Raw genomic sequence first — 27,213 nt, forward strand, 5'->3', positions numbered from 1 at the left:
CTAGCGGAGGACGCATCTTGTCCCTGGTGTCCAGCGGAGGGCCTGTGCGTGGTGTGGCAGTGTCGTGCTGGAGGGCGCCACTGGTAGCATGTGGGCTTCCTCGCCTCGCCTCGCCTCGCGTCGCCTCGCCTCGCCTCACACCAGGTGTGTGCGTAGTTTGCAGTGCATTCGCACCATTCCCATCCCTGTCCCCGTCCCCGTCCCGACTTGTCCCGACTTTGCTCGACTGCCGCTCGCTGCCGCTCGGGTCGTGGTCCATATGACAGCGCAAGCACGACAAACGTCTGCGGGACGAGACGAGACGAGACGACTAAGGAATAAATTCGTGATTACAAAAAATTGGAACTCTACACTCCTACACAAAAATAGGCGGTGACGTGTTTCAGAAATCACCTGCCGATTCGTACTGTTTTGTCGTTTTCAAAGTCTTCTTGGCAAACTTGGTTAGCACATTCTCCCTCAAACTGAGTTAATTACTGCATTTTCGTACCATTACAGTAGTGTAAAAGGCTTAAGGAAGCATCTTTGTCACAACAGAAAGGTAGTTTGAAATTGGGCTGGCAGGGGTAGCGACATAATAACAAAAAAAAAATGGAAGGCAGCCAACAGCACCCGGGTTTCCCAGGCGGTCACCCATCCAAGTACTAACCGGGCCCGATGATGCTTAACTTCGGTGATCGGACGAGAACCGGTGTATTCATCATGGTATGGCCGTTGGCGCTCATCTAATGTAGGAGCACGGCAGAATCCGCGTTCGGCTTTTCTCCCAACACACAAAATGTTAGTTTTCGACCGCATTTGACGAAAGCACTTCCTTCCGCAACAGCCAGTTCCTCGAGGACGGCGCGGGGGCGCGCCCGGCGTCCCAGCAGAGCGACGGCCGAATTAGCGGGCGCACCGCCGCGTGTGTGACACGCACTGCTGCTCGTTGCACCTCCTGTCATTCGCTGCGCGCGTGCAGCCTTCGACACTAGCGGAGGACGCATCTTGTCCCTGGTGTCCAGCGGAGGGCCTGTGCGTGGTGTGGCAGTGTCGTGCTGGAGGGCGCCACTGGTAGCATGTGGGCTTCCTCGCCTCGCCTCGCCTCGCGTCGCCTCGCCTCGCCTCACACCAGGTGTGTGCGTAGTTTGCAGTGCATTCGCACCATTCCCATCCCTGTCCCCGTCCCCGTCCCGACTTGTCCCGACTTTGCTCGACTGCCGCTCGCTGCCGCTCGGGTCGTGGTCCATATGACAGCGCAAGCACGACAAACGTCTGCGGGACGAGACGAGACGAGACGACTAAGGAATAAATTCGTGATTACAAAAAATTGGAACTCTACACTCCTACACAAAAATAGGCGGTGACGTGTTTCAGAAATCACCTGCCGATTCGTACTGTTTTGTCGTTTTCAAAGTCTTCTTGGCAAACTTGGTTAGCACATTCTCCCTCAAACTGAGTTAATTACTGCATTTTCGTACCATTACAGTAGTGTAAAAGGCTTAAGGAAGCATCTTTGTCACAACAGAAAGGTAGTTTGAAAATTGGGCTGGCAGGGGTAGCGACATAATAACAAAAAAAAATGGAAGGCAGCCAACAGCACCCGGGTTTCCCAGGCGGTCACCCATCCAAGTACTAACCGGGCCCGATGATGCTTAACTTCGGTGATCGGACGAGAACCGGTGTATTCATCATGGTATGGCCGTTGGCGCTCATCTAATGTAGGAGCACGGCAGAATCCGCGTTCGGCTTTTCTCCCAACACACAAAATGTTAGTTTTCGACCGCATTTGACGAAAGCACTTCCTTCCGCAACAGCCAGTTCCTCGAGGACGGCGCGGGGGGCGCGCCCGGCGTCCCAGCAGAGCGACGGCCGAATTAGCGGGCGCACCGCCGCGTGTGTGACACGCACTGCTGCTCGTTGCACCTCCTGTCATTCGCTGCGCGCGTGCAGCCTTCGACACTAGCGGAGGACGCATCTTGTCCCTGGTGTCCAGCGGAGGGCCTGTGCGTGGTGTGGCAGTGTCGTGCTGGAGGGCGCCACTGGTAGCATGTGGGCTTCCTCGCCTCGCCTCGCCTCGCGTCGCCTCGCCTCGCCTCACACCAGGTGTGTGCGTAGTTTGCAGTGCATTCGCACCATTCCCATCCCTGTCCCCGTCCCCGTCCCGACTTGTCCCGACTTTGCTCGACTGCCGCTCGCTGCCGCTCGGGTCGTGGTCCATATGACAGCGCAAGCACGACAAACGTCTGCGGGACGAGACGAGACGAGACGACTAAGGAATAAATTCGTGATTACAAAAAATTGGAACTCTACACTCCTACACAAAAATAGGCGGTGACGTGTTTCAGAAATCACCTGCCGATTCGTACTGTTTTGTCGTTTTCAAAGTCTTCTTGGCAAACTTGGTTAGCACATTCTCCCTCAAACTGAGTTAATTACTGCATTTTCGTACCATTACAGTAGTGTAAAAGGCTTAAGGAAGCATCTTTGTCACAACAGAAAGGTAGTTTGAAAATTGGGCTGGCAGGGGTAGCGACATAATAACAAAAAAAAAATGGAAGGCAGCCAACAGCACCCGGGTTTCCCAGGCGGTCACCCATCCAAGTACTAACCGGGCCCGATGATGCTTAACTTCGGTGATCGGACGAGAACCGGTGTATTCATCATGGTATGGCCGTTGGCGCTCATCTAATGTAGGAGCACGGCAGAATCCGCGTTCGGCTTTTCTCCCAACACACAAAATGTTAGTTTTCGACCGCATTTGACGAAAGCACTTCCTTCCGCAACAGCCAGTTCCTCGAGGACGGCGCGGGGGGCGCGCCCGGCGTCCCAGCAGAGCGACGGCCGAATTAGCGGGCGCACCGCCGCGTGTGTGACACGCACTGCTGCTCGTTGCACCTCCTGTCATTCGCTGCGCGCGTGCAGCCTTCGACACTAGCGGAGGACGCATCTTGTCCCTGGTGTCCAGCGGAGGGCCTGTGCGTGGTGTGGCAGTGTCGTGCTGGAGGGCGCCACTGGTAGCATGTGGGCTTCCTCGCCTCGCCTCGCCTCGCGTCGCCTCGCCTCGCCTCACACCAGGTGTGTGCGTAGTTTGCAGTGCATTCGCACCATTCCCATCCCTGTCCCCGTCCCCGTCCCGACTTGTCCCGACTTTGCTCGACTGCCGCTCGCTGCCGCTCGGGTCGTGGTCCATATGACAGCGCAAGCACGACAAACGTCTGCGGGACGAGACGAGACGAGACGACTAAGGAATAAATTCGTGATTACAAAAAATTGGAACTCTACACTCCTACACAAAAATAGGCGGTGACGTGTTTCAGAAATCACCTGCCGATTCGTACTGTTTTGTCGTTTTCAAAGTCTTCTTGGCAAACTTGGTTAGCACATTCTCCCTCAAACTGAGTTAATTACTGCATTTTCGTACCATTACAGTAGTGTAAAAGGCTTAAGGAAGCATCTTTGTCACAACAGAAAGGTAGTTTGAAAATTGGGCTGGCAGGGGTAGCGACATAATAACAAAAAAAATGGAAGGCAGCCAACAGCACCCGGGTTTCCCAGGCGGTCACCCATCCAAGTACTAACCGGGCCCGATGATGCTTAACTTCGGTGATCGGACGAGAACCGGTGTATTCATCATGGTATGGCCGTTGGCGCTCATCTAATGTAGGAGCACGGCAGAATCCGCGTTCGGCTTTTCTCCCAACACACAAAATGTTAGTTTTCGACCGCATTTGACGAAAGCACTTCCTTCCGCAACAGCCAGTTCCTCGAGGACGGCGCGGGGGGCGCGCCCGGCGTCCCAGCAGAGCGACGGCCGAATTAGCGGGCGCACCGCCGCGTGTGTGAGACGCACTGCTGCTCGTTGCACCTCCTGTCATTCGCTGCGCGCGTGCAGCCTTCGACACTAGCGGAGGACGCATCTTGTCCCTGGTGTCCAGCGGAGGGCCTGTGCGTGGTGTGGCAGTGTCGTGCTGGAGGGCGCCACTGGTAGCATGTGGGCTTCCTCGCCTCGCCTCGCCTCGCGTCGCCTCGCCTCGCCTCACACCAGGTGTGTGCGTAGTTTGCAGTGCATTCGCACCATTCCCATCCCTGTCCCCGTCCCCGTCCCGACTTGTCCCGACTTTGCTCGACTGCCGCTCGCTGCCGCTCGGGTCGTGGTCCATATGACAGCGCAAGCACGACAAACGTCTGCGGGACGAGACGAGACGAGACGACTAAGGAATAAATTCGTGATTACAAAAAATTGGAACTCTACACTCCTACACAAAAATAGGCGGTGACGTGTTTCAGAAATCACCTGCCGATTCGTACTGTTTTGTCGTTTTCAAAGTCTTCTTGGCAAACTTGGTTAGCACATTCTCCCTCAAACTGAGTTAATTACTGCATTTTCGTACCATTACAGTAGTGTAAAAGGCTTAAGGAAGCATCTTTGTCACAACAGAAAGGTAGTTTGAAAATTGGGCTGGCAGGGGTAGCGACATAATAACAAAAAAAAAATGGAAGGCAGCCAACAGCACCCGGGTTTCCCAGGCGGTCACCCATCCAAGTACTAACCGGGCCCGATGATGCTTAACTTCGGTGATCGGACGAGAACCGGTGTATTCATCATGGTATGGCCGTTGGCGCTCATCTAATGTAGGAGCACGGCAGAATCCGCGTTCGGCTTTTCTCCCAACACACAAAATGTTAGTTTTCGACCGCATTTGACGAAAGCACTTCCTTCCGCAACAGCCAGTTCCTCGAGGACGGCGCGGGGGGCGCGCCCGGCGTCCCAGCAGAGCGACGGCCGAATTAGCGGGCGCACCGCCGCGTGTGTGACACGCACTGCTGCTCGTTGCACCTCCTGTCATTCGCTGCGCGCGTGCAGCCTTCGACACTAGCGGAGGACGCATCTTGTCCCTGGTGTCCAGCGGAGGGCCTGTGCGTGGTGTGGCAGTGTCGTGCTGGAGGGCGCCACTGGTAGCATGTGGGCTTCCTCGCCTCGCCTCGCCTCGCGTCGCCTCGCCTCGCCTCACACCAGGTGTGTGCGTAGTTTGCAGTGCATTCGCACCATTCCCATCCCTGTCCCCGTCCCCGTCCCGACTTGTCCCGACTTTGCTCGACTGCCGCTCGCTGCCGCTCGGGTCGTGGTCCATATGACAGCGCAAGCACGACAAACGTCTGCGGGACGAGACGAGACGAGACGACTAAGGAATAAATTCGTGATTACAAAAAATTGGAACTCTACACTCCTACACAAAAATAGGCGGTGACGTGTTTCAGAAATCACCTGCCGATTCGTACTGTTTTGTCGTTTTCAAAGTCTTCTTGGCAAACTTGGTTAGCACATTCTCCCTCAAACTGAGTTAATTACTGCATTTTCGTACCATTACAGTAGTGTAAAAGGCTTAAGGAAGCATCTTTGTCACAACAGAAAGGTAGTTTGAAAATTGGGCTGGCAGGGGTAGCGACATAATAACAAAAAAAAATGGAAGGCAGCCAACAGCACCCGGGTTTCCCAGGCGGTCACCCATCCAAGTACTAACCGGGCCCGATGATGCTTAACTTCGGTGATCGGACGAGAACCGGTGTATTCATCATGGTATGGCCGTTGGCGCTCATCTAATGTAGGAGCACGGCAGAATCCGCGTTCGGCTTTTCTCCCAACACACAAAATGTTAGTTTTCGACCGCATTTGACGAAAGCACTTCCTTCCGCAACAGCCAGTTCCTCGAGGACGGCGCGGGGGGCGCGCCCGGCGTCCCAGCAGAGCGACGGCCGAATTAGCGGGCGCACCGCCGCGTGTGTGAGACGCACTGCTGCTCGTTGCACCTCCTGTCATTCGCTGCGCGCGTGCAGCCTTCGACACTAGCGGAGGACGCATCTTGTCCCTGGTGTCCAGCGGAGGGCCTGTGCGTGGTGTGGCAGTGTCGTGCTGGAGGGCGCCACTGGTAGCATGTGGGCTTCCTCGCCTCGCCTCGCCTCGCGTCGCCTCGCCTCGCCTCACACCAGGTGTGTGCGTAGTTTGCAGTGCATTCGCACCATTCCCATCCCTGTCCCCGTCCCCGTCCCGACTTGTCCCGACTTTGCTCGACTGCCGCTCGCTGCCGCTCGGGTCGTGGTCCATATGACAGCGCAAGCACGACAAACGTCTGCGGGACGAGACGAGACGAGACGACTAAGGAATAAATTCGTGATTACAAAAAATTGGAACTCTACACTCCTACACAAAAATAGGCGGTGACGTGTTTCAGAAATCACCTGCCGATTCGTACTGTTTTGTCGTTTTCAAAGTCTTCTTGGCAAACTTGGTTAGCACATTCTCCCTCAAACTGAGTTAATTACTGCATTTTCGTACCATTACAGTAGTGTAAAAGGCTTAAGGAAGCATCTTTGTCACAACAGAAAGGTAGTTTGAAAATTGGGCTGGCAGGGGTAGCGACATAATAACAAAAAAAAATGGAAGGCAGCCAACAGCACCCGGGTTTCCCAGGCGGTCACCCATCCAAGTACTAACCGGGCCCGATGATGCTTAACTTCGGTGATCGGACGAGAACCGGTGTATTCATCATGGTATGGCCGTTGGCGCTCATCTAATGTAGGAGCACGGCAGAATCCGCGTTCGGCTTTTCTCCCAACACACAAAATGTTAGTTTTCGACCGCATTTGACGAAAGCACTTCCTTCCGCAACAGCCAGTTCCTCGAGGACGGCGCGGGGGGCGCGCCCGGCGTCCCAGCAGAGCGACGGCCGAATTAGCGGGCGCACCGCCGCGTGTGTGAGACGCACTGCTGCTCGTTGCACCTCCTGTCATTCGCTGCGCGCGTGCAGCCTTCGACACTAGCGGAGGACGCATCTTGTCCCTGGTGTCCAGCGGAGGGCCTGTGCGTGGTGTGGCAGTGTCGTGCTGGAGGGCGCCACTGGTAGCATGTGGGCTTCCTCGCCTCGCCTCGCCTCGCGTCGCCTCGCCTCGCCTCACACCAGGTGTGTGCGTAGTTTGCAGTGCATTCGCACCATTCCCATCCCTGTCCCCGTCCCCGTCCCGACTTGTCCCGACTTTGCTCGACTGCCGCTCGCTGCCGCTCGGGTCGTGGTCCATATGACAGCGCAAGCACGACAAACGTCTGCGGGACGAGACGAGACGAGACGACTAAGGAATAAATTCGTGATTACAAAAAATTGGAACTCTACACTCCTACACAAAAATAGGCGGTGACGTGTTTCAGAAATCACCTGCCGATTCGTACTGTTTTGTCGTTTTCAAAGTCTTCTTGGCAAACTTGGTTAGCACATTCTCCCTCAAACTGAGTTAATTACTGCATTTTCGTACCATTACAGTAGTGTAAAAGGCTTAAGGAAGCATCTTTGTCACAACAGAAAGGTAGTTTGAAAATTGGGCTGGCAGGGGTAGCGACATAATAACAAAAAAAAATGGAAGGCAGCCAACAGCACCCGGGTTTCCCAGGCGGTCACCCATCCAAGTACTAACCGGGCCCGATGATGCTTAACTTCGGTGATCGGACGAGAACCGGTGTATTCATCATGGTATGGCCGTTGGCGCTCATCTAATGTAGGAGCACGGCAGAATCCGCGTTCGGCTTTTCTCCCAACACACAAAATGTTAGTTTTCGACCGCATTTGACGAAAGCACTTCCTTCCGCAACAGCCAGTTCCTCGAGGACGGCGCGGGGGGCGCGCCCGGCGTCCCAGCAGAGCGACGGCCGAATTAGCGGGCGCACCGCCGCGTGTGTGACACGCACTGCTGCTCGTTGCACCTCCTGTCATTCGCTGCGCGCGTGCAGCCTTCGACACTAGCGGAGGACGCATCTTGTCCCTGGTGTCCAGCGGAGGGCCTGTGCGTGGTGTGGCAGTGTCGTGCTGGAGGGCGCCACTGGTAGCATGTGGGCTTCCTCGCCTCGCCTCGCCTCGCGTCGCCTCGCCTCGCCTCACACCAGGTGTGTGCGTAGTTTGCAGTGCATTCGCACCATTCCCATCCCTGTCCCCGTCCCCGTCCCGACTTGTCCCGACTTTGCTCGACTGCCGCTCGCTGCCGCTCGGGTCGTGGTCCATATGACAGCGCAAGCACGACAAACGTCTGCGGGACGAGACGAGACGAGACGACTAAGGAATAAATTCGTGATTACAAAAAATTGGAACTCTACACTCCTACACAAAAATAGGCGGTGACGTGTTTCAGAAATCACCTGCCGATTCGTACTGTTTTGTCGTTTTCAAAGTCTTCTTGGCAAACTTGGTTAGCACATTCTCCCTCAAACTGAGTTAATTACTGCATTTTCGTACCATTACAGTAGTGTAAAAGGCTTAAGGAAGCATCTTTGTCACAACAGAAAGGTAGTTTGAAAATTGGGCTGGCAGGGGTAGCGACATAATAACAAAAAAAAAATGGAAGGCAGCCAACAGCACCCGGGTTTCCCAGGCGGTCACCCATCCAAGTACTAACCGGGCCCGATGATGCTTAACTTCGGTGATCGGACGAGAACCGGTGTATTCATCATGGTATGGCCGTTGGCGCTCATCTAATGTAGGAGCACGGCAGAATCCGCGTTCGGCTTTTCTCCCAACACACAAAATGTTAGTTTTCGACCGCATTTGACGAAAGCACTTCCTTCCGCAACAGCCAGTTCCTCGAGGACGGCGCGGGGGGCGCGCCCGGCGTCCCAGCAGAGCGACGGCCGAATTAGCGGGCGCACCGCCGCGTGTGTGACACGCACTGCTGCTCGTTGCACCTCCTGTCATTCGCTGCGCGCGTGCAGCCTTCGACACTAGCGGAGGACGCATCTTGTCCCTGGTGTCCAGCGGAGGGCCTGTGCGTGGTGTGGCAGTGTCGTGCTGGAGGGCGCCACTGGTAGCATGTGGGCTTCCTCGCCTCGCCTCGCCTCGCGTCGCCTCGCCTCGCCTCACACCAGGTGTGTGCGTAGTTTGCAGTGCATTCGCACCATTCCCATCCCTGTCCCCGTCCCCGTCCCGACTTGTCCCGACTTTGCTCGACTGCCGCTCGCTGCCGCTCGGGTCGTGGTCCATATGACAGCGCAAGCACGACAAACGTCTGCGGGACGAGACGAGACGAGACGACTAAGGAATAAATTCGTGATTACAAAAAATTGGAACTCTACACTCCTACACAAAAATAGGCGGTGACGTGTTTCAGAAATCACCTGCCGATTCGTACTGTTTTGTCGTTTTCAAAGTCTTCTTGGCAAACTTGGTTAGCACATTCTCCCTCAAACTGAGTTAATTACTGCATTTTCGTACCATTACAGTAGTGTAAAAGGCTTAAGGAAGCATCTTTGTCACAACAGAAAGGTAGTTTGAAAATTGGGCTGGCAGGGGTAGCGACATAATAACAAAAAAAAATGGAAGGCAGCCAACAGCACCCGGGTTTCCCAGGCGGTCACCCATCCAAGTACTAACCGGGCCCGATGATGCTTAACTTCGGTGATCGGACGAGAACCGGTGTATTCATCATGGTATGGCCGTTGGCGCTCATCTAATGTAGGAGCACGGCAGAATCCGCGTTCGGCTTTTCTCCCAACACACAAAATGTTAGTTTTCGACCGCATTTGACGAAAGCACTTCCTTCCGCAACAGCCAGTTCCTCGAGGACGGCGCGGGGGGCGCGCCCGGCGTCCCAGCAGAGCGACGGCCGAATTAGCGGGCGCACCGCCGCGTGTGTGAGACGCACTGCTGCTCGTTGCACCTCCTGTCATTCGCTGCGCGCGTGCAGCCTTCGACACTAGCGGAGGACGCATCTTGTCCCTGGTGTCCAGCGGAGGGCCTGTGCGTGGTGTGGCAGTGTCGTGCTGGAGGGCGCCACTGGTAGCATGTGGGCTTCCTCGCCTCGCCTCGCCTCGCGTCGCCTCGCCTCGCCTCACACCAGGTGTGTGCGTAGTTTGCAGTGCATTCGCACCATTCCCATCCCTGTCCCCGTCCCCGTCCCGACTTGTCCCGACTTTGCTCGACTGCCGCTCGCTGCCGCTCGGGTCGTGGTCCATATGACAGCGCAAGCACGACAAACGTCTGCGGGACGAGACGAGACGAGACGACTAAGGAATAAATTCGTGATTACAAAAAATTGGAACTCTACACTCCTACACAAAAATAGGCGGTGACGTGTTTCAGAAATCACCTGCCGATTCGTACTGTTTTGTCGTTTTCAAAGTCTTCTTGGCAAACTTGGTTAGCACATTCTCCCTCAAACTGAGTTAATTACTGCATTTTCGTACCATTACAGTAGTGTAAAAGGCTTAAGGAAGCATCTTTGTCACAACAGAAAGGTAGTTTGAAAATTGGGCTGGCAGGGGTAGCGACATAATAACAAAAAAAAATGGAAGGCAGCCAACAGCACCCGGGTTTCCCAGGCGGTCACCCATCCAAGTACTAACCGGGCCCGATGATGCTTAACTTCGGTGATCGGACGAGAACCGGTGTATTCATCATGGTATGGCCGTTGGCGCTCATCTAATGTAGGAGCACGGCAGAATCCGCGTTCGGCTTTTCTCCCAACACACAAAATGTTAGTTTTCGACCGCATTTGACGAAAGCACTTCCTTCCGCAACAGCCAGTTCCTCGAGGACGGCGCGGGGGGCGCGCCCGGCGTCCCAGCAGAGCGACGGCCGAATTAGCGGGCGCACCGCCGCGTGTGTGACACGCACTGCTGCTCGTTGCACCTCCTGTCATTCGCTGCGCGCGTGCAGCCTTCGACACTAGCGGAGGACGCATCTTGTCCCTGGTGTCCAGCGGAGGGCCTGTGCGTGGTGTGGCAGTGTCGTGCTGGAGGGCGCCACTGGTAGCATGTGGGCTTCCTCGCCTCGCCTCGCCTCGCGTCGCCTCGCCTCGCCTCACACCAGGTGTGTGCGTAGTTTGCAGTGCATTCGCACCATTCCCATCCCTGTCCCCGTCCCCGTCCCGACTTGTCCCGACTTTGCTCGACTGCCGCTCGCTGCCGCTCGGGTCGTGGTCCATATGACAGCGCAAGCACGACAAACGTCTGCGGGACGAGACGAGACGAGACGACTAAGGAATAAATTCGTGATTACAAAAAATTGGAACTCTACACTCCTACACAAAAATAGGCGGTGACGTGTTTCAGAAATCACCTGCCGATTCGTACTGTTTTGTCGTTTTCAAAGTCTTCTTGGCAAACTTGGTTAGCACATTCTCCCTCAAACTGAGTTAATTACTGCATTTTCGTACCATTACAGTAGTGTAAAAGGCTTAAGGAAGCATCTTTGTCACAACAGAAAGGTAGTTTGAAAATTGGGCTGGCAGGGGTAGCGACATAATAACAAAAAAAAATGGAAGGCAGCCAACAGCACCCGGGTTTCCCAGGCGGTCACCCATCCAAGTACTAACCGGGCCCGATGATGCTTAACTTCGGTGATCGGACGAGAACCGGTGTATTCATCATGGTATGGCCGTTGGCGCTCATCTAATGTAGGAGCACGGCAGAATCCGCGTTCGGCTTTTCTCCCAACACACAAAATGTTAGTTTTCGACCGCATTTGACGAAAGCACTTCCTTCCGCAACAGCCAGTTCCTCGAGGACGGCGCGGGGGGCGCGCCCGGCGTCCCAGCAGAGCGACGGCCGAATTAGCGGGCGCACCGCCGCGTGTGTGAGACGCACTGCTGCTCGTTGCACCTCCTGTCATTCGCTGCGCGCGTGCAGCCTTCGACACTAGCGGAGGACGCATCTTGTCCCTGGTGTCCAGCGGAGGGCCTGTGCGTGGTGTGGCAGTGTCGTGCTGGAGGGCGCCACTGGTAGCATGTGGGCTTCCTCGCCTCGCCTCGCCTCGCGTCGCCTCGCCTCGCCTCACACCAGGTGTGTGCGTAGTTTGCAGTGCATTCGCACCATTCCCATCCCTGTCCCCGTCCCCGTCCCGACTTGTCCCGACTTTGCTCGACTGCCGCTCGCTGCCGCTCGGGTCGTGGTCCATATGACAGCGCAAGCACGACAAACGTCTGCGGGACGAGACGAGACGAGACGACTAAGGAATAAATTCGTGATTACAAAAAATTGGAACTCTACACTCCTACACAAAAATAGGCGGTGACGTGTTTCAGAAATCACCTGCCGATTCGTACTGTTTTGTCGTTTTCAAAGTCTTCTTGGCAAACTTGGTTAGCACATTCTCCCTCAAACTGAGTTAATTACTGCATTTTCGTACCATTACAGTAGTGTAAAAGGCTTAAGGAAGCATCTTTGTCACAACAGAAAGGTAGTTTGAAAATTGGGCTGGCAGGGGTAGCGACATAATAACAAAAAAAAATGGAAGGCAGCCAACAGCACCCGGGTTTCCCAGGCGGTCACCCATCCAAGTACTAACCGGGCCCGATGATGCTTAACTTCGGTGATCGGACGAGAACCGGTGTATTCATCATGGTATGGCCGTTGGCGCTCATCTAATGTAGGAGCACGGCAGAATCCGCGTTCGGCTTTTCTCCCAACACACAAAATGTTAGTTTTCGACCGCATTTGACGAAAGCACTTCCTTCCGCAACAGCCAGTTCCTCGAGGACGGCGCGGGGGGCGCGCCCGGCGTCCCAGCAGAGCGACGGCCGAATTAGCGGGCGCACCGCCGCGTGTGTGACACGCACTGCTGCTCGTTGCACCTCCTGTCATTCGCTGCGCGCGTGCAGCCTTCGACACTAGCGGAGGACGCATCTTGTCCCTGGTGTCCAGCGGAGGGCCTGTGCGTGGTGTGGCAGTGTCGTGCTGGAGGGCGCCACTGGTAGCATGTGGGCTTCCTCGCCTCGCCTCGCCTCGCGTCGCCTCGCCTCGCCTCACACCAGGTGTGTGCGTAGTTTGCAGTGCATTCGCACCATTCCCATCCCTGTCCCCGTCCCCGTCCCGACTTGTCCCGACTTTGCTCGACTGCCGCTCGCTGCCGCTCGGGTCGTGGTCCATATGACAGCGCAAGCACGACAAACGTCTGCGGGACGAGACGAGACGAGACGACTAAGGAATAAATTCGTGATTACAAAAAATTGGAACTCTACACTCCTACACAAAAATAGGCGGTGACGTGTTTCAGAAATCACCTGCCGATTCGTACTGTTTTGTCGTTTTCAAAGTCTTCTTGGCAAACTTGGTTAGCACATTCTCCCTCAAACTGAGTTAATTACTGCATTTTCGTACCATTACAGTAGTGTAAAAGGCTTAAGGAAGCATCTTTGTCACAACAGAAAGGTAGTTTGAAAATTGGGCTGGCAGGGGTAGCGACATAATAACAAAAAAAAAATGGAAGGCAGCCAACAGCACCCGGGTTTCCCAGGCGGTCACCCATCCAAGTACTAACCGGGCCCGATGATGCTTAACTTCGGTGATCGGACGAGAACCGGTGTATTCATCATGGTATGGCCGTTGGCGCTCATCTAATGTAGGAGCACGGCAGAATCCGCGTTCGGCTTTTCTCCCAACACACAAAATGTTAGTTTTCGACCGCATTTGACGAAAGCACTTCCTTCCGCAACAGCCAGTTCCTCGAGGACGGCGCGGGGGGCGCGCCCGGCGTCCCAGCAGAGCGACGGCCGAATTAGCGGGCGCACCGCCGCGTGTGTGAGACGCACTGCTGCTCGTTGCACCTCCTGTCATTCGCTGCGCGCGTGCAGCCTTCGACACTAGCGGAGGACGCATCTTGTCCCTGGTGTCCAGCGGAGGGCCTGTGCGTGGTGTGGCAGTGTCGTGCTGGAGGGCGCCACTGGTAGCATGTGGGCTTCCTCGCCTCGCCTCGCCTCGCGTCGCCTCGCCTCGCCTCACACCAGGTGTGTGCGTAGTTTGCAGTGCATTCGCACCATTCCCATCCCTGTCCCCGTCCCCGTCCCGACTTGTCCCGACTTTGCTCGACTGCCGCTCGCTGCCGCTCGGGTCGTGGTCCATATGACAGCGCAAGCACGACAAACGTCTGCGGGACGAGACGAGACGAGACGACTAAGGAATAAATTCGTGATTACAAAAAATTGGAACTCTACACTCCTACACAAAAATAGGCGGTGACGTGTTTCAGAAATCACCTGCCGATTCGTACTGTTTTGTCGTTTTCAAAGTCTTCTTGGCAAACTTGGTTAGCACATTCTCCCTCAAACTGAGTTAATTACTGCATTTTCGTACCATTACAGTAGTGTAAAAGGCTTAAGGAAGCATCTTTGTCACAACAGAAAGGTAGTTTGAAAATTGGGCTGGCAGGGGTAGCGACATAATAACAAAAAAAAATGGAAGGCAGCCAACAGCACCCGGGTTTCCCAGGCGGTCACCCATCCAAGTACTAACCGGGCCCGATGATGCTTAACTTCGGTGATCGGACGAGAACCGGTGTATTCATCATGGTATGGCCGTTGGCGCTCATCTAATGTAGGAGCACGGCAGAATCCGCGTTCGGCTTTTCTCCCAACACACAAAATGTTAGTTTTCGACCGCATTTGACGAAAGCACTTCCTTCCGCAACAGCCAGTTCCTCGAGGACGGCGCGGGGGGCGCGCCCGGCGTCCCAGCAGAGCGACGGCCGAATTAGCGGGCGCACCGCCGCGTGTGTGACACGCACTGCTGCTCGTTGCACCTCCTGTCATTCGCTGCGCGCGTGCAGCCTTCGACACTAGCGGAGGACGCATCTTGTCCCTGGTGTCCAGCGGAGGGCCTGTGCGTGGTGTGGCAGTGTCGTGCTGGAGGGCGCCACTGGTAGCATGTGGGCTTCCTCGCCTCGCCTCGCCTCGCGTCGCCTCGCCTCGCCTCACACCAGGTGTGTGCGTAGTTTGCAGTGCATTCGCACCATTCCCATCCCTGTCCCCGTCCCCGTCCCGACTTGTCCCGACTTTGCTCGACTGCCGCTCGCTGCCGCTCGGGTCGTGGTCCATATGACAGCGCAAGCACGACAAACGTCTGCGGGACGAGACGAGACGAGACGACTAAGGAATAAATTCGTGATTACAAAAAATTGGAACTCTACACTCCTACACAAAAATAGGCGGTGACGTGTTTCAGAAATCACCTGCCGATTCGTACTGTTTTGTCGTTTTCAAAGTCTTCTTGGCAAACTTGGTTAGCACATTCTCCCTCAAACTGAGTTAATTACTGCATTTTCGTACCATTACAGTAGTGTAAAAGGCTTAAGGAAGCATCTTTGTCACAACAGAAAGGTAGTTTGAAAATTGGGCTGGCAGGGGTAGCGACATAATAACAAAAAAAAAATGGAAGGCAGCCAACAGCACCCGGGTTTCCCAGGCGGTCACCCATCCAAGTACTAACCGGGCCCGATGATGCTTAACTTCGGTGATCGGACGAGAACCGGTGTATTCATCATGGTATGGCCGTTGGCGCTCATCTAATGTAGGAGCACGGCAGAATCCGCGTTCGGCTTTTCTCCCAACACACAAAATGTTAGTTTTCGACCGCATTTGACGAAAGCACTTCCTTCCGCAACAGCCAGTTCCTCGAGGACGGCGCGGGGGGCGCGCCCGGCGTCCCAGCAGAGCGACGGCCGAATTAGCGGGCGCACCGCCGCGTGTGTGACACGCACTGCTGCTCGTTGCACCTCCTGTCATTCGCTGCGCGCGTGCAGCCTTCGACACTAGCGGAGGACGCATCTTGTCCCTGGTGTCCAGCGGAGGGCCTGTGCGTGGTGTGGCAGTGTCGTGCTGGAGGGCGCCACTGGTAGCATGTGGGCTTCCTCGCCTCGCCTCGCCTCGCGTCGCCTCGCCTCGCCTCACACCAGGTGTGTGCGTAGTTTGCAGTGCATTCGCACCATTCCCATCCCTGTCCCCGTCCCCGTCCCGACTTGTCCCGACTTTGCTCGACTGCCGCTCGCTGCCGCTCGGGTCGTGGTCCATATGACAGCGCAAGCACGACAAACGTCTGCGGGACGAGACGAGACGAGACGACTAAGGAATAAATTCGTGATTACAAAAAATTGGAACTCTACACTCCTACACAAAAATAGGCGGTGACGTGTTTCAGAAATCACCTGCCGATTCGTACTGTTTTGTCGTTTTCAAAGTCTTCTTGGCAAACTTGGTTAGCACATTCTCCCTCAAACTGAGTTAATTACTGCATTTTCGTACCATTACAGTAGTGTAAAAGGCTTAAGGAAGCATCTTTGTCACAACAGAAAGGTAGTTTGAAAATTGGGCTGGCAGGGGTAGCGACATAATAACAAAAAAAAATGGAAGGCAGCCAACAGCACCCGGGTTTCCCAGGCGGTCACCCATCCAAGTACTAACCGGGCCCGATGATGCTTAACTTCGGTGATCGGACGAGAACCGGTGTATTCATCATGGTATGGCCGTTGGCGCTCATCTAATGTAGGAGCACGGCAGAATCCGCGTTCGGCTTTTCTCCCAACACACAAAATGTTAGTTTTCGACCGCATTTGACGAAAGCACTTCCTTCCGCAACAGCCAGTTCCTCGAGGACGGCGCGGGGGGCGCGCCCGGCGTCCCAGCAGAGCGACGGCCGAATTAGCGGGCGCACCGCCGCGTGTGTGACACGCACTGCTGCTCGTTGCACCTCCTGTCATTCGCTGCGCGCGTGCAGCCTTCGACACTAGCGGAGGACGCATCTTGTCCCTGGTGTCCAGCGGAGGGCCTGTGCGTGGTGTGGCAGTGTCGTGCTGGAGGGCGCCACTGGTAGCATGTGGGCTTCCTCGCCTCGCCTCGCCTCGCGTCGCCTCGCCTCGCCTCACACCAGGTGTGTGCGTAGTTTGCAGTGCATTCGCACCATTCCCATCCCTGTCCCCGTCCCCGTCCCGACTTGTCCCGACTTTGCTCGACTGCCGCTCGCTGCCGCTCGGGTCGTGGTCCATATGACAGCGCAAGCACGACAAACGTCTGCGGGACGAGACGAGACGAGACGACTAAGGAATAAATTCGTGATTACAAAAAATTGGAACTCTACACTCCTACACAAAAATAGGCGGTGACGTGTTTCAGAAATCACCTGCCGATTCGTACTGTTTTGTCGTTTTCAAAGTCTTCTTGGCAAACTTGGTTAGCACATTCTCCCTCAAACTGAGTTAATTACTGCATTTTCGTACCATTACAGTAGTGTAAAAGGCTTAAGGAAGCATCTTTGTCACAACAGAAAGGTAGTTTGAAAATTGGGCTGGCAGGGGTAGCGACATAATAACAAAAAAAAAATGGAAGGCAGCCAACAGCACCCGGGTTTCCCAGGCGGTCACCCATCCAAGTACTAACCGGGCCCGATGATGCTTAACTTCGGTGATCGGACGAGAACCGGTGTATTCATCATGGTATGGCCGTTGGCGCTTATCTAATGTAGGAGCACGGCAGAATCCGCGTTCGGCTTTTCTCCCAACACACAAAATGTTAGTTTTCGACCGCATTTGACGAAAGCACTTCCTTCCGCAACAGCCAGTTCCTCGAGGACGGCGCGGGGGGCGCGCCCGGCGTCCCAGCAGAGCGACGGCCGAATTAGCGGGCGCACCGCCGCGTGTGTGAGACGCACTGCTGCTCGTTGCACCTCCTGTCATTCGCTGCGCGCGTGCAGCCTTCGACACTAGCGGAGGACGCATCTTGTCCCTGGTGTCCAGCGGAGGGCCTGTGCGTGGTGTGGCAGTGTCGTGCTGGAGGGCGCCACTGGTAGCATGTGGGCTTCCTCGCCTCGCCTCGCCTCGCGTCGCCTCGCCTCGCCTCACACCAGGTGTGTGCGTAGTTTGCAGTGCATTCGCACCATTCCCATCCCTGTCCCCGTCCCCGTCCCGACTTGTCCCGACTTTGCTCGACTGCCGCTCGCTGCCGCTCGGGTCGTGGTCCATATGACAGCGCAAGCACGACAAACGTCTGCGGGACGAGACGAGACGAGACGACTAAGGAATAAATTCGTGATTACAAAAAATTGGAACTCTACACTCCTACACAAAAATAGGCGGTGACGTGTTTCAGAAATCACCTGCCGATTCGTACTGTTTTGTCGTTTTCAAAGTCTTCTTGGCAAACTTGGTTAGCACATTCTCCCTCAAACTGAGTTAATTACTGCATTTTCGTACCATTACAGTAGTGTAAAAGGCTTAAGGAAGCATCTTTGTCACAACAGAAAGGTAGTTTGAAAATTGGGCTGGCAGGGGTAGCGACATAATAACAAAAAAAAAATGGAAGGCAGCCAACAGCACCCGGGTTTCCCAGGCGGTCACCCATCCAAGTACTAACCGGGCCCGATGATGCTTAACTTCGGTGATCGGACGAGAACCGGTGTATTCATCATGGTATGGCCGTTGGCGCTCATCTAATGTAGGAGCACGGCAGAATCCGCGTTCGGCTTTTCTCCCAACACACAAAATGTTAGTTTTCGACCGCATTTGACGAAAGCACTTCCTTCCGCAACAGCCAGTTCCTCGAGGACGGCGCGGGGGGCGCGCCCGGCGTCCCAGCAGAGCGACGGCCGAATTAGCGGGCGCACCGCCGCGTGTGTGACACGCACTGCTGCTCGTTGCACCTCCTGTCATTCGCTGCGCGCGTGCAGCCTTCGACACTAGCGGAGGACGCATCTTGTCCCTGGTGTCCAGCGGAGGGCCTGTGCGTGGTGTGGCAGTGTCGTGCTGGAGGGCGCCACTGGTAGCATGTGGGCTTCCTCGCCTCGCCTCGCCTCGCGTCGCCTCGCCTCGCCTCACACCAGGTGTGTGCGTAGTTTGCAGTGCATTCGCACCATTCCCATCCCTGTCCCCGTCCCCGTCCCGACTTGTCCCGACTTTGCTCGACTGCCGCTCGCTGCCGCTCGGGTCGTGGTCCATATGACAGCGCAAGCACGACAAACGTCTGCGGGACGAGACGAGACGAGACGACTAAGGAATAAATTCGTGATTACAAAAAATTGGAACTCTACACTCCTACACAAAAATAGGCGGTGACGTGTTTCAGAAATCACCTGCCGATTCGTACTGTTTTGTCGTTTTCAAAGTCTTCTTGGCAAACTTGGTTAGCACATTCTCCCTCAAACTGAGTTAATTACTGCATTTTCGTACCATTACAGTAGTGTAAAAGGCTTAAGGAAGCATCTTTGTCACAACAGAAAGGTAGTTTGAAAATTGGGCTGGCAGGGGTAGCGACATAATAACAAAAAAAAATGGAAGGCAGCCAACAGCACCCGGGTTTCCCAGGCGGTCACCCATCCAAGTACTAACCGGGCCCGATGATGCTTAACTTCGGTGATCGGACGAGAACCGGTGTATTCATCATGGTATGGCCGTTGGCGCTCATCTAATGTAGGAGCACGGCAGAATCCGCGTTCGGCTTTTCTCCCAACACACAAAATGTTAGTTTTCGACCGCATTTGACGAAAGCACTTCCTTCCGCAACAGCCAGTTCCTCGAGGACGGCGCGGGGGGCGCGCCCGGCGTCCCAGCAGAGCGACGGCCGAATTAGCGGGCGCACCGCCGCGTGTGTGACACGCACTGCTGCTCGTTGCACCTCCTGTCATTCGCTGCGCGCGTGCAGCCTTCGACACTAGCGGAGGACGCATCTTGTCCCTGGTGTCCAGCGGAGGGCCTGTGCGTGGTGTGGCAGTGTCGTGCTGGAGGGCGCCACTGGTAGCATGTGGGCTTCCTCGCCTCGCCTCGCCTCGCGTCGCCTCGCCTCGCCTCACACCAGGTGTGTGCGTAGTTTGCAGTGCATTCGCACCATTCCCATCCCTGTCCCCGTCCCCGTCCCGACTTGTCCCGACTTTGCTCGACTGCCGCTCGCTGCCGCTCGGGTCGTGGTCCATATGACAGCGCAAGCACGACAAACGTCTGCGGGACGAGACGAGACGAGACGACTAAGGAATAAATTCGTGATTACAAAAAATTGGAACTCTACACTCCTACACAAAAATAGGCGGTGACGTGTTTCAGAAATCACCTGCCGATTCGTACTGTTTTGTCGTTTTCAAAGTCTTCTTGGCAAACTTGGTTAGCACATTCTCCCTCAAACTGAGTTAATTACTGCATTTTCGTACCATTACAGTAGTGTAAAAGGCTTAAGGAAGCATCTTTGTCACAACAGAAAGGTAGTTTGAAAATTGGGCTGGCAGGGGTAGCGACATAATAACAAAAAAAAAATGGAAGGCAGCCAACAGCACCCGGGTTTCCCAGGCGGTCACCCATCCAAGTACTAACCGGGCCCGATGATGCTTAACTTCGGTGATCGGACGAGAACCGGTGTATTCATCATGGTATGGCCGTTGGCGCTCATCTAATGTAGGAGCACGGCAGAATCCGCGTTCGGCTTTTCTCCCAACACACAAAATGTTAGTTTTCGACCGCATTTGACGAAAGCACTTCCTTCCGCAACAGCCAGTTCCTCGAGGACGGCGCGGGGGGCGCGCCCGGCGTCCCAGCAGAGCGACGGCCGAATTAGCGGGCGCACCGCCGCGTGTGTGACACGCACTGCTGCTCGTTGCACCTCCTGTCATTCGCTGCGCGCGTGCAGCCTTCGACACTAGCGGAGGACGCATCTTGTCCCTGGTGTCCAGCGGAGGGCCTGTGCGTGGTGTGGCAGTGTCGTGCTGGAGGGCGCCACTGGTAGCATGTGGGCTTCCTCGCCTCGCCTCGCCTCGCGTCGCCTCGCCTCGCCTCACACCAGGTGTGTGCGTAGTTTGCAGTGCATTCGCACCATTCCCATCCCTGTCCCCGTCCCCGTCCCGACTTGTCCCGACTTTGCTCGACTGCCGCTCGCTGCCGCTCGGGTCGTGGTCCATATGACAGCGCAAGCACGACAAACGTCTGCGGGACGAGACGAGACGAGACGACTAAGGAATAAATTCGTGATTACAAAAAATTGGAACTCTACACTCCTACACAAAAATAGGCGGTGACGTGTTTCAGAAATCACCTGCCGATTCGTACTGTTTTGTCGTTTTCAAAGTCTTCTTGGCAAACTTGGTTAGCACATTCTCCCTCAAACTGAGTTAATTACTGCATTTTCGTACCATTACAGTAGTGTAAAAGGCTTAAGGAAGCATCTTTGTCACAACAGAAAGGTAGTTTGAAAATTGGGCTGGCAGGGGTAGCGACATAATAACAAAAAAAAATGGAAGGCAGCCAACAGCACCCGGGTTTCCCAGGCGGTCACCCATCCAAGTACTAACCGGGCCCGATGATGCTTAACTTCGGTGATCGGACGAGAACCGGTGTATTCATCATGGTATGGCCGTTGGCGCTCATCTAATGTAGGAGCACGGCAGAATCCGCGTTCGGCTTTTCTCCCAACACACAAAATGTTAGTTTTCGACCGCATTTGACGAAAGCACTTCCTTCCGCAACAGCCAGTTCCTCGAGGACGGCGCGGGGGGCGCGCCCGGCGTCCCAGCAGAGCGACGGCCGAATTAGCGGGCGCACCGCCGCGTGTGTGACACGCACTGCTGCTCGTTGCACCTCCTGTCATTCGCTGCGCGCGTGCAGCCTTCGACACTAGCGGAGGACGCATCTTGTCCCTGGTGTCCAGCGGAGGGCCTGTGCGTGGTGTGGCAGTGTCGTGCTGGAGGGCGCCACTGGTAGCATGTGGGCTTCCTCGCCTCGCCTCGCCTCGCGTCGCCTCGCCTCGCCTCACACCAGGTGTGTGCGTAGTTTGCAGTGCATTCGCACCATTCCCATCCCTGTCCCCGTCCCCGTCCCGACTTGTCCCGACTTTGCTCGACTGCCGCTCGCTGCCGCTCGGGTCGTGGTCCATATGACAGCGCAAGCACGACAAACGTCTGCGGGACGAGACGAGACGAGACGACTAAGGAATAAATTCGTGATTACAAAAAATTGGAACTCTACACTCCTACACAAAAATAGGCGGTGACGTGTTTCAGAAATCACCTGCCGATTCGTACTGTTTTGTCGTTTTCAAAGTCTTCTTGGCAAACTTGGTTAGCACATTCTCCCTCAAACTGAGTTAATTACTGCATTTTCGTACCATTACAGTAGTGTAAAAGGCTTAAGGAAGCATCTTTGTCACAACAGAAAGGTAGTTTGAAAATTGGGCTGGCAGGGGTAGCGACATAATAACAAAAAAAAAATGGAAGGCAGCCAACAGCACCCGGGTTTCCCAGGCGGTCACCCATCCAAGTACTAACCGGGCCCGATGATGCTTAACTTCGGTGATCGGACGAGAACCGGTGTATTCATCATGGTATGGCCGTTGGCGCTCATCTAATGTAGGAGCACGGCAGAATCCGCGTTCGGCTTTTCTCCCAACACACAAAATGTTAGTTTTCGACCGCATTTGACGAAAGCACTTCCTTCCGCAACAGCCAGTTCCTCGAGGACGGCGCGGGGGGCGCGCCCGGCGTCCCAGCAGAGCGACGGCCGAATTAGCGGGCGCACCGCCGCGTGTGTGAGACGCACTGCTGCTCGTTGCACCTCCTGTCATTCGCTGCGCGCGTGCAGCCTTCGACACTAGCGGAGGACGCATCTTGTCCCTGGTGTCCAGCGGAGGGCCTGTGCGTGGTGTGGCAGTGTCGTGCTGGAGGGCGCCACTGGTAGCATGTGGGCTTCCTCGCCTCGCCTCGCCTCGCGTCGCCTCGCCTCGCCTCACACCAGGTGTGTGCGTAGTTTGCAGTGCATTCGCACCATTCCCATCCCTGTCCCCGTCCCCGTCCCGACTTGTCCCGACTTTGCTCGACTGCCGCTCGCTGCCGCTCGGGTCGTGGTCCATATGACAGCGCAAGCACGACAAACGTCTGCGGGACGAGACGAGACGAGACGACTAAGGAATAAATTCGTGATTACAAAAAATTGGAACTCTACACTCCTACACAAAAATAGGCGGTGACGTGTTTCAGAAATCACCTGCCGATTCGTACTGTTTTGTCGTTTTCAAAGTCTTCTTGGCAAACTTGGTTAGCACATTCTCCCTCAAACTGAGTTAATTACTGCATTTTCGTACCATTACAGTAGTGTAAAAGGCTTAAGGAAGCATCTTTGTCACAACAGAAAGGTAGTTTGAAAATTGGGCTGGCAGGGGTAGCGACATAATAACAAAAAAAAAATGGAAGGCAGCCAACAGCACCCGGGTTTCCCAGGCGGTCACCCATCCAAGTACTAACCGGGCCCGATGATGCTTAACTTCGGTGATCGGACGAGAACCGGTGTATTCATCATGGTATGGCCGTTGGCGCTCATCTAATGTAGGAGCACGGCAGAATCCGCGTTCGGCTTTTCTCCCAACACACAAAATGTTAGTTTTCGACCGCATTTGACGAAAGCACTTCCTTCCGCAACAGCCAGTTCCTCGAGGACGGCGCGGGGGGCGCGCCCGGCGTCCCAGCAGAGCGACGGCCGAATTAGCGGGCGCACCGCCGCGTGTGTGACACGCACTGCTGCTCGTTGCACCTCCTGTCATTCGCTGCGCGCGTGCAGCCTTCGACACTAGCGGAGGACGCATCTTGTCCCTGGTGTCCAGCGGAGGGCCTGTGCGTGGTGTGGCAGTGTCGTGCTGGAGGGCGCCACTGGTAGCATGTGGGCTTCCTCGCCTCGCCTCGCCTCGCGTCGCCTCGCCTCGCCTCACACCAGGTGTGTGCGTAGTTTGCAGTGCATTCGCACCATTCCCATCCCTGTCCCCGTCCCCGTCCCGACTTGTCCCGACTTTGCTCGACTGCCGCTCGCTGCCGCTCGGGTCGTGGTCCATATGACAGCGCAAGCACGACAAACGTCTGCGGGACGAGACGAGACGAGACGACTAAGGAATAAATTCGTGATTACAAAAAATTGGAACTCTACACTCCTACACAAAAATAGGCGGTGACGTGTTTCAGAAATCACCTGCCGATTCGTACTGTTTTGTCGTTTTCAAAGTCTTCTTGGCAAACTTGGTTAGCACATTCTCCCTCAAACTGAGTTAATTACTGCATTTTCGTACCATTACAGTAGTGTAAAAGGCTTAAGGAAGCATCTTTGTCACAACAGAAAGGTAGTTTGAAAATTGGGCTGGCAGGGGTAGCGACATAATAACAAAAAAAAATGGAAGGCAGCCAACAGCACCCGGGTTTCCCAGGCGGTCACCCATCCAAGTACTAACCGGGCCCGATGATGCTTAACTTCGGTGATCGGACGAGAACCGGTGTATTCATCATGGTATGGCCGTTGGCGCTCATCTAATGTAGGAGCACGGCAGAATCCGCGTTCGGCTTTTCTCCCAACACACAAAATGTTAGTTTTCGACCGCATTTGACGAAAGCACTTCCTTCCGCAACAGCCAGTTCCTCGAGGACGGCGCGGGGGGCGCGCCCGGTGTCCCAGCAGAGCGACGGCCGAATTAGCGGGCGCACCGCCGCGTGTGTGAGACGCACTGCTGCTCGTTGCACCTCCTGTCATTCGCTGCGCGCGTGCAGCCTTCGACACTAGCGGAGGACGCATCTTGTCCCTGGTGTCCAGCGGAGGGCCTGTGCGTGGTGTGGCAGTGTCGTGCTGGAGGGCGCCACTGGTAGCATGTGGGCTTCCTCGCCTCGCCTCGCCTCGCGTCGCCTCGCCTCGCCTCACACCAGGTGTGTGCGTAGTTTGCAGTGCATTCGCACCATTCCCATCCCTGTCCCCGTCCCCGTCCCGACTTGTCCCGACTTTGCTCGACTGCCGCTCGCTGCCGCTCGGGTCGTGGTCCATATGACAGCGCAAGCACGACAAACGTCTGCGGGACGAGACGAGACGAGACGACTAAGGAATAAATTCGTGATTACAAAAAATTGGAACTCTACACTCCTACACAAAAATAGGCGGTGACGTGTTTCAGAAATCACCTGCCGATTCGTACTGTTTTGTCGTTTTCAAAGTCTTCTTGGCAAACTTGGTTAGCACATTCTCCCTCAAACTGAGTTAATTACTGCATTTTCGTACCATTACAGTAGTGTAAAAGGCTTAAGGAAGCATCTTTGTCACAACAGAAAGGTAGTTTGAAAATTGGGCTGGCAGGGGTAGCGACATAATAACAAAAAAAAAATGGAAGGCAGCCAACAGCACCCGGGTTTCCCAGGCGGTCACCCATCCAAGTACTAACCGGGCCCGATGATGCTTAACTTCGGTGATCGGACGAGAACCGGTGTATTCATCATGGTATGGCCGTTGGCGCTCATCTAATGTAGGAGCACGGCAGAATCCGCGTTCGGCTTTTCTCCCAACACACAAAATGTTAGTTTTCGACCGCATTTGACGAAAGCACTTCCTTCCGCAACAGCCAGTTCCTCGAGGACGGCGCGGGGGGCGCGCCCGGCGTCCCAGCAGAGCGACGGCCGAATTAGCGGGCGCACCGCCGCGTGTGTGAGACGCACTGCTGCTCGTTGCACCTCCTGTCATTCGCTGCGCGCGTGCAGCCTTCGACACTAGCGGAGGACGCATCTTGTCCCTGGTGTCCAGCGGAGGGCCTGTGCGTGGTGTGGCAGTGTCGTGCTGGAGGGCGCCACTGGTAGCATGTGGGCTTCCTCGCCTCGCCTCGCCTCGCGTCGCCTCGCCTCGCCTCACACCAGGTGTGTGCGTAGTTTGCAGTGCATTCGCACCATTCCCATCCCTGTCCCCGTCCCCGTCCCGACTTGTCCCGACTTTGCTCGACTGCCGCTCGCTGCCGCTCGGGTCGTGGTCCATATGACAGCGCAAGCACGACAAACGTCTGCGGGACGAGACGAGACGAGACGACTAAGGAATAAATTCGTGATTACAAAAAATTGGAACTCTACACTCCTACACAAAAATAGGCGGTGACGTGTTTCAGAAATCACCTGCCGATTCGTACTGTTTTGTCGTTTTCAAAGTCTTCTTGGCAAACTTGGTTAGCACATTCTCCCTCAAACTGAGTTAATTACTGCATTTTCGTACCATTACAGTAGTGTAAAAGGCTTAAGGAAGCATCTTTGTCACAACAGAAAGGTAGTTTGAAAATTGGGCTGGCAGGGGTAGCGACATAATAACAAAAAAAAAATGGAAGGCAGCCAACAGCACCCGGGTTTCCCAGGCGGTCACCCATCCAAGTACTAACCGGGCCCGATGATGCTTAACTTCGGTGATCGGACGAGAACCGGTGTATTCATCATGGTATGGCCGTTGGCGCTCATCTAATGTAGGAGCACGGCAGAATCCGCGTTCGGCTTTTCTCCCAACACACAAAATGTTAGTTTTCGACCGCATTTGACGAAAGCACTTCCTTCCGCAACAGCCAGTTCCTCGAGGACGGCGCGGGGGGCGCGCCCGGCGTCCCAGCAGAGCGACGGCCGAATTAGCGGGCGCACCGCCGCGTGTGTGACACGCACTGCTGCTCGTTGCACCTCCTGTCATTCGCTGCGCGCGTGCAGCCTTCGACACTAGCGGAGGACGCATCTTGTCCCTGGTGTCCAGCGGAGGGCCTGTGCGTGGTGTGGCAGTGTCGTGCTGGAGGGCGCCACTGGTAGCATGTGGGCTTCCTCGCCTCGCCTCGCCTCGCGTCGCCTCGCCTCGCCTCACACCAGGTGTGTGCGTAGTTTGCAGTGCATTCGCACCATTCCCATCCCTGTCCCCGTCCCCGTCCCGACTTGTCCCGACTTTGCTCGACTGCCGCTCGCTGCCGCTCGGGTCGTGGTCCATATGACAGCGCAAGCACGACAAACGTCTGCGGGACGAGACGAGACGAGACGACTAAGGAATAAATTCGTGATTACAAAAAATTGGAACTCTACACTCCTACACAAAAATAGGCGGTGACGTGTTTCAGAAATCACCTGCCGATTCGTACTGTTTTGTCGTTTTCAAAGTCTTCTTGGCAAACTTGGTTAGCACATTCTCCCTCAAACTGAGTTAATTACTGCATTTTCGTACCATTACAGTAGTGTAAAAGGCTTAAGGAAGCATCTTTGTCACAACAGAAAGGTAGTTTGAAAATTGGGCTGGCAGGGGTAGCGACATAATAACAAAAAAAAATGGAAGGCAGCCAACAGCACCCGGGTTTCCCAGGCGGTCACCCATCCAAGTACTAACCGGGCCCGATGATGCTTAACTTCGGTGATCGGACGAGAACCGGTGTATTCATCATGGTATGGCCGTTGGCGCTCATCTAATGTAGGAGCACGGCAGAATCCGCGTTCGGCTTTTCTCCCAACACACAAAATGTTAGTTTTCGACCGCATTTGACGAAAGCACTTCCTTCCGCAACAGCCAGTTCCTCGAGGACGGCGCGGGGGGCGCGCCCGGCGTCCCAGCAGAGCGACGGCCGAATTAGCGGGCGCACCGCCGCGTGTGTGAGACGCACTGCTGCTCGTTGCACCTCCTGTCATTCGCTGCGCGCGTGCAGCCTTCGACACTAGCGGAGGACGCA

The 27,213-nt window shown here is 55.3% G+C and overlaps 28 non-coding genes across 28 annotated transcripts; all 28 read right to left on the reverse strand.

Annotated features, from left to right (window-relative positions):
• Positions 1-600: 600 nt before the first annotated feature.
• On the reverse strand, positions 601-719 carry LOC126231984 (5S ribosomal RNA). Its single transcript, XR_007544547.1, has one exon. It is a non-coding gene; the product is annotated as a 5S ribosomal RNA (ribosomal RNA).
• An 851-nt stretch (positions 720-1,570) lies between these two features.
• On the reverse strand, positions 1,571-1,689 carry LOC126232036 (5S ribosomal RNA). Its single transcript, XR_007544594.1, has one exon. It is a non-coding gene; the product is annotated as a 5S ribosomal RNA (ribosomal RNA).
• An 853-nt stretch (positions 1,690-2,542) lies between these two features.
• On the reverse strand, positions 2,543-2,661 carry LOC126232048 (5S ribosomal RNA). The gene has a single exon (XR_007544605.1). It is a non-coding gene; the product is annotated as a 5S ribosomal RNA (ribosomal RNA).
• Positions 2,662-3,512: 851 nt separating this feature from the next.
• On the reverse strand, positions 3,513-3,631 carry LOC126232060 (5S ribosomal RNA). The gene has a single exon (XR_007544616.1). It is a non-coding gene; the product is annotated as a 5S ribosomal RNA (ribosomal RNA).
• Positions 3,632-4,484: 853 nt separating this feature from the next.
• LOC126232072 (5S ribosomal RNA) lies at positions 4,485-4,603 on the reverse strand. Its single transcript, XR_007544627.1, has one exon. It is a non-coding gene; the product is annotated as a 5S ribosomal RNA (ribosomal RNA).
• Positions 4,604-5,455: 852 nt separating this feature from the next.
• On the reverse strand, positions 5,456-5,574 carry LOC126231991 (5S ribosomal RNA). Its single transcript, XR_007544553.1, has one exon. It is a non-coding gene; the product is annotated as a 5S ribosomal RNA (ribosomal RNA).
• Positions 5,575-6,426: 852 nt separating this feature from the next.
• Positions 6,427-6,545, reverse strand: LOC126232003 (5S ribosomal RNA). The gene has a single exon (XR_007544564.1). It is a non-coding gene; the product is annotated as a 5S ribosomal RNA (ribosomal RNA).
• An 852-nt stretch (positions 6,546-7,397) lies between these two features.
• LOC126232015 (5S ribosomal RNA) lies at positions 7,398-7,516 on the reverse strand. Its single transcript, XR_007544575.1, has one exon. It is a non-coding gene; the product is annotated as a 5S ribosomal RNA (ribosomal RNA).
• An 853-nt stretch (positions 7,517-8,369) lies between these two features.
• LOC126232027 (5S ribosomal RNA) lies at positions 8,370-8,488 on the reverse strand. Its single transcript, XR_007544586.1, has one exon. It is a non-coding gene; the product is annotated as a 5S ribosomal RNA (ribosomal RNA).
• Positions 8,489-9,340: 852 nt separating this feature from the next.
• Positions 9,341-9,459, reverse strand: LOC126232029 (5S ribosomal RNA). Its single transcript, XR_007544588.1, has one exon. It is a non-coding gene; the product is annotated as a 5S ribosomal RNA (ribosomal RNA).
• An 852-nt stretch (positions 9,460-10,311) lies between these two features.
• On the reverse strand, positions 10,312-10,430 carry LOC126232031 (5S ribosomal RNA). The gene has a single exon (XR_007544589.1). It is a non-coding gene; the product is annotated as a 5S ribosomal RNA (ribosomal RNA).
• An 852-nt stretch (positions 10,431-11,282) lies between these two features.
• Positions 11,283-11,401, reverse strand: LOC126232032 (5S ribosomal RNA). Its single transcript, XR_007544590.1, has one exon. It is a non-coding gene; the product is annotated as a 5S ribosomal RNA (ribosomal RNA).
• An 852-nt stretch (positions 11,402-12,253) lies between these two features.
• On the reverse strand, positions 12,254-12,372 carry LOC126232033 (5S ribosomal RNA). The gene has a single exon (XR_007544591.1). It is a non-coding gene; the product is annotated as a 5S ribosomal RNA (ribosomal RNA).
• Positions 12,373-13,225: 853 nt separating this feature from the next.
• Positions 13,226-13,344, reverse strand: LOC126232034 (5S ribosomal RNA). The gene has a single exon (XR_007544592.1). It is a non-coding gene; the product is annotated as a 5S ribosomal RNA (ribosomal RNA).
• An 852-nt stretch (positions 13,345-14,196) lies between these two features.
• LOC126232035 (5S ribosomal RNA) lies at positions 14,197-14,315 on the reverse strand. Its single transcript, XR_007544593.1, has one exon. It is a non-coding gene; the product is annotated as a 5S ribosomal RNA (ribosomal RNA).
• Positions 14,316-15,168: 853 nt separating this feature from the next.
• Positions 15,169-15,287, reverse strand: LOC126232037 (5S ribosomal RNA). Its single transcript, XR_007544595.1, has one exon. It is a non-coding gene; the product is annotated as a 5S ribosomal RNA (ribosomal RNA).
• An 852-nt stretch (positions 15,288-16,139) lies between these two features.
• Positions 16,140-16,258, reverse strand: LOC126232038 (5S ribosomal RNA). Its single transcript, XR_007544596.1, has one exon. It is a non-coding gene; the product is annotated as a 5S ribosomal RNA (ribosomal RNA).
• An 853-nt stretch (positions 16,259-17,111) lies between these two features.
• LOC126232039 (5S ribosomal RNA) lies at positions 17,112-17,230 on the reverse strand. Its single transcript, XR_007544597.1, has one exon. It is a non-coding gene; the product is annotated as a 5S ribosomal RNA (ribosomal RNA).
• Positions 17,231-18,083: 853 nt separating this feature from the next.
• Positions 18,084-18,202, reverse strand: LOC126232040 (5S ribosomal RNA). The gene has a single exon (XR_007544598.1). It is a non-coding gene; the product is annotated as a 5S ribosomal RNA (ribosomal RNA).
• Positions 18,203-19,054: 852 nt separating this feature from the next.
• LOC126232042 (5S ribosomal RNA) lies at positions 19,055-19,173 on the reverse strand. Its single transcript, XR_007544599.1, has one exon. It is a non-coding gene; the product is annotated as a 5S ribosomal RNA (ribosomal RNA).
• An 853-nt stretch (positions 19,174-20,026) lies between these two features.
• On the reverse strand, positions 20,027-20,145 carry LOC126232043 (5S ribosomal RNA). The gene has a single exon (XR_007544600.1). It is a non-coding gene; the product is annotated as a 5S ribosomal RNA (ribosomal RNA).
• Positions 20,146-20,997: 852 nt separating this feature from the next.
• LOC126232044 (5S ribosomal RNA) lies at positions 20,998-21,116 on the reverse strand. The gene has a single exon (XR_007544601.1). It is a non-coding gene; the product is annotated as a 5S ribosomal RNA (ribosomal RNA).
• Positions 21,117-21,969: 853 nt separating this feature from the next.
• On the reverse strand, positions 21,970-22,088 carry LOC126232045 (5S ribosomal RNA). The gene has a single exon (XR_007544602.1). It is a non-coding gene; the product is annotated as a 5S ribosomal RNA (ribosomal RNA).
• An 853-nt stretch (positions 22,089-22,941) lies between these two features.
• LOC126232046 (5S ribosomal RNA) lies at positions 22,942-23,060 on the reverse strand. Its single transcript, XR_007544603.1, has one exon. It is a non-coding gene; the product is annotated as a 5S ribosomal RNA (ribosomal RNA).
• Positions 23,061-23,912: 852 nt separating this feature from the next.
• On the reverse strand, positions 23,913-24,031 carry LOC126232047 (5S ribosomal RNA). The gene has a single exon (XR_007544604.1). It is a non-coding gene; the product is annotated as a 5S ribosomal RNA (ribosomal RNA).
• Positions 24,032-24,884: 853 nt separating this feature from the next.
• Positions 24,885-25,003, reverse strand: LOC126232049 (5S ribosomal RNA). The gene has a single exon (XR_007544606.1). It is a non-coding gene; the product is annotated as a 5S ribosomal RNA (ribosomal RNA).
• Positions 25,004-25,856: 853 nt separating this feature from the next.
• On the reverse strand, positions 25,857-25,975 carry LOC126232050 (5S ribosomal RNA). Its single transcript, XR_007544607.1, has one exon. It is a non-coding gene; the product is annotated as a 5S ribosomal RNA (ribosomal RNA).
• Positions 25,976-26,827: 852 nt separating this feature from the next.
• LOC126232051 (5S ribosomal RNA) lies at positions 26,828-26,946 on the reverse strand. The gene has a single exon (XR_007544608.1). It is a non-coding gene; the product is annotated as a 5S ribosomal RNA (ribosomal RNA).
• Between the last annotated feature and the right edge of the window lie 267 nt (positions 26,947-27,213).

This window comes from Schistocerca nitens, unplaced genomic scaffold (assembly GCF_023898315.1).
Source record: "Schistocerca nitens isolate TAMUIC-IGC-003100 unplaced genomic scaffold, iqSchNite1.1 HiC_scaffold_422, whole genome shotgun sequence".
Taxonomy (NCBI): domain Eukaryota; kingdom Metazoa; phylum Arthropoda; class Insecta; order Orthoptera; family Acrididae; genus Schistocerca; species Schistocerca nitens.